The sequence below is a fragment of the Arachis duranensis genome, unplaced genomic scaffold (assembly GCF_000817695.3).
Source record: "Arachis duranensis cultivar V14167 unplaced genomic scaffold, aradu.V14167.gnm2.J7QH unplaced_Scaffold_146624, whole genome shotgun sequence".
NCBI lineage: Eukaryota > Viridiplantae > Streptophyta > Magnoliopsida > Fabales > Fabaceae > Arachis > Arachis duranensis.
The window spans coordinates 8,073-12,422 of NW_026264089.1; the positions used below are offsets into that span (position 1 = coordinate 8,073).

Here is a 4,350-nt window from a genome sequence, read left to right on the forward strand (position 1 = left end):
GATGAGGTTGAAAACCCTCAGATGAGTTATTCGAAGAAATACGATTGAGGATGGAGGGAATAAGTTAAGTTAAAGTTTGAATAATTGAATCTCTGAAGATGGTGTGAGATCAAATGCGAACGTTAAGCACGTTGTTTTAATCCTAACCCGTTTTGTAACCTTTTATCGCCTTGTTTTACCATCACATGTTTAAAACATCATTTTATGCATCAAATCTATCTTGTAACCTTGTTTCACACCATACTTATACCCTTCATATTTTTATATGAAAATCCTGGTATCTGAAACTATATGTATATATATTGAGAACTTTTTGCCTTTTCTTTAAATAAGTTCAAGAGGAGTACTATGAAAATCTTTTATTTTGTATCAATTTTCGAGGACGAAAATTTTTATAAGGTGGGTAGGATGTAAGACCCATAAATTTCAGAAAAAAAAGGAAATTAAATTATATTATTTCTAATTATAAATTAGAATACTTGATTAAAAACTGATTAGTAAATTGATAATTAAGTAGTATTTTTAAAGTAATTTTAAGAGATTAAATTAGATTTTAAATTTGTACAATATACTTTAATTTTATTAAAATTTACCAAATTTCAATTTACCTAAAATTAATAAATTATTGATTTCATATTTGTCCCAAATTAAAGCCCTAATGTGCTAAACACTTCCTAAAACTTTAACCCTAATTACCCCACTCCCTTCAGCCGCCATACCTCTTTCCTTTTCTTCCAAAAACAAACTCACAACACCACACTTAACAGCAGCCAAAAATCCACAGAAAGAAAGAAAGAGAGGAGAGGGTGCGAATCAGGAGGGAGAAGAAAGGGGGAGAGCGTGCCGGCGAGTCACTGCCGCTCGTCGCGCCGCTGTCTTCGCCGATGAAGGAGGAGCGAGGAGAGTGTGTCACGGAGCAGGGGAAGCTCGCGCGAGTGAGGAGCGTCGCCACCGTCGTCGCGCCGTGCGCCGCCAGCTTCGCTGCACCTCGTCATCACCATCGCCGTCGGACCGCCATGGAGTCGTTGCCGTCGAACCGGCGTTGCGAGCTGCTATCGAGCCTCAAGCAGAATCCGATGCGAAGAGAGAGAGACAGAACAACGCGAGGAGAGAGAGAAGGCGTTGCGGGGGTTTCTGCCGCCGCTGCTCTCTCCGCCATCGCCGCCGCCGGAGTCACGAGCTGAGGTGGGGAAGGAGACCATTTTCCCTGTTGCTGTTGCAGTCACTGCGCTACTACTGCTACGCTTCATTTTCCTTGTTTTCCTTAATTACCGTAAGTCATTTTTGTTTCTGAACCCCCACTGCTATTGTCATGTTATCCGTTGATTGAGAAGTTTAAGACGTTGATGTTTTAGGATTAAGCTGCTGCAACTGTGGACTGTGATGGTTGATGCTCTGAAAGAGTTGTCGCTGCTGGGGTGACTGGAATTACTACTGCCAGTTCTACCGTTGCTACCGATGCTGTTGACTTGCCCCAATTCAAGTTCAGTGTCACTGCCCTAGGTCTAGCCTGTCTCCTGACTCTGTTTCACTTTTATACTCTGAACTGTCTTGGTCTCGTTTATCTATTTGTTACGATTTTAATTCCATTTTATTTTTGGTATTGCCTTGAATTTTTAGAGTTGTTTCCGCGTTTGATTCCATCAAATTTGATGTTGTTGCTGTTAATACTGCTGATTCTAATGCCATTGCTGCTGTTGCTGTTAATTTGGAATAAGTGGGTTTGTCGCCTTTGATTCTTGAATTCAGCTAGTCGAGGTAGGGGTTTTCTTAAAATTTATTTTATCTTACAGAGTTGTTATAAATAGATATTAGTGTGAGAAACATATGTCTGTGATTATGATTGTCTTATAAATGTGGTTGTTTGCTGGACTGATTGACTGATTGCTTGATTGCTTGGGTAGGTTGTGATTGCTGAAAAGAAATTAGTTTGAAAGGTTATTTGGTTGATTATTATAAAAAATGGCTTTTCTTGGTTTTGAAGCTATTTTTGATGATATAAAGGAATTGGATTTGGAAATGATTTGGAATATGAAACTGAATTAGCTTTGGAAATGGTTTAATTTTGAGTTAGTGACTTTGTAAATGACTTTATAAATGATTTAGTATTTGAGCTGGGTTAATTTTAAAAAGAGATTTATTATGGGCACTGATTCGCTTTGAAAATACTTTGATACTAGAATTGGTTGAATTTTAGAAAGTGATTGAGATTTGGAAATGGTTGAGAAAGGATTTGAGAAATGTTTGGATGGGACCCGAAAAGGGTGGCAGTGTCCGAATTTTAAAGGAAATGCTGCCGAAATTTTAAAAAATTGGAAGTTTTGGTTGAAGTAATTGTTTAAAAAGATTTAGTTCTTAAACGTTATTTATTTAAGATTGATTTATTTAGAAAAAGAAAGAATTATGTTTTGGATTGAAATTGTTGATTAACGGAAAGAAGGTTGATGAGGATTGATTTGAAATATGATTTTAGAATGAATTTGGAAATGGAATATGGATTGATGAATGATGGTGATATTGAAAATGGCTTAGATATTGATGAATGATGAATGAATTGTTTATATGGCTTATGAATTTGAAATATCTTGAGATACGAGGTTCCCTGGATTAAGTGCCGTGGCTTGCCACCACGTGTACCAGGTTGAAAACTCGATACTCTACGATGTAAGTGTGTGACCGGGCACTATATAAATTCCCGGGAATGTTACCCCCATTGAGTAATATTGATTATTTGAGAAAAAGCTATGCATAGACTCTTGGGGATGCACGTCGGGGGACAGTCTAAGTACAATTCAGACTTGTCGGGTTGGCTGGATAACCGACAGATGAGCCTCATCAGCCATAGGACAGGCATGCATCATATGCATCTGTATGCTTTACTTGGGTTTGAACTTGTTTTGGTTTGCCTAATTGCTAAACTGTTCTTAACTGCTACTTGAACTATTTGCTGTAACTGCTTCCTACTTGTGCTTTCCTTGTCTGTCTTGCCTGTGTTTGTCCTGGCGTGTTACATTTGAGAATGGACTTAGGTGCTGAATTAATGATTGTGTTGTTTGATTGCGTGGTTAGTTTCTGATTGAGATTTGCTTATGAGAAAAGGAAGACTTTGGATTTCTGAAAATATTAAACATTGTTTCTTTGAAAATGTTTTAAACGATTAGCTGTTGAATTTTAAAAGGATTTATAAGGCAACGATAGTCACTGAATTTGAAACAGTTTTCTTATTGAATATCTTCTTATGACAACTTTGAAACTCCGTGGTGAGACCATGTGGTTAGGTTCTCACCCCCCTACAGCTTTACCTTTTCAGGAACCAGATGAAGAGGCATTAAGAAGAGTTATACTGCGTTTGGTTTGTATGCTACTGTGTTAATTAGATTATTTTCTTCCATCGTCTTTGTTATTACAAATTTGTAAGAGGGATAGGAATTGTATGTTTTATTTGTATATACTATTATGAGTTAGTATATAAAGAGTCTTGTATATGAATCTATGCAGTATATAAAGTAGTCGTAATACTTCTTGCTATCAGAGTAGCGCAGCCGGAAACGTGACTTCTGATAGTGAGGGTGTTACATTATGGTATCAGAGCAGTTCATCCTTATTAGAGCCTTGGGGATGGACTGACCATGCTTCATTGCATTCTTTGAGTGTCTGTCATGTTGTAGGTCTTGTCCAAGTAACAAGAATTAGAATTTTATGCACATGACTGCCTATTAATTAACACTGTTAGCTTACCGTTGCATATTTGTTGATGTTAAGTCTGGCCAACTTAATGTTGATGGCTCATGTGAACGGGAAAGTTAATAGATTATTATAGGCGAAAAGGAATTGATAAGTAATGGGTAATGCGAGTCACGTGGTTCGTGGATGCTAGGGTTCTCTTTTCGTGCGTGGTTTCGATTTATGATTTTTGTTTACGTCGCTTAGGTTGGCATATCGTTTCTTTTTGGTTTACTATCCTCATTGAAGTTCTTTGACTCGGATTCCTTTCTTGAACCATCATTGATCATTCTCCAACCGTATTTCATTATTCGTCCATAATCTTATTTGATTGTATTCTTAAGAATTTGTTTGGGTCTTTTAAAAACATATGTCTTTACCATTGATTATATTCTTCTTCAAGAATCCTGTGCTCATTGATCTGAACTTGAACTTGTTTTGGCATAATGCATGATCTTTAAATCTTGAGCGATTTGAACCTTGAAAATTATGATTCGAACTAAGCTAACTATGTAAATTAATACTTTTGCTTCATGTCTAATGTATACCTTAAACTTACCATATTCTTGATTACCTTCCAAATTCTCGGCATCATAAAAATCCTGACCTTGAATTTCTCTACGTAAT

General features: G+C 36.9%; 1 long non-coding RNA gene across 1 annotated transcript; it reads left to right on the forward strand.

Moving 5' to 3' along the window:
* The first annotated feature begins 800 nt into the window (after window positions 1-800).
* LOC107472535 (uncharacterized) lies at window positions 801-1,655 on the forward strand. Its single transcript, XR_001588799.3, has 3 exons — window positions 801-1,273; window positions 1,356-1,503; window positions 1,621-1,655. It is a non-coding gene; the product is annotated as an uncharacterized LOC107472535 (long non-coding RNA).
* Window positions 1,656-4,350: the final 2,695 nt, after the last annotated feature.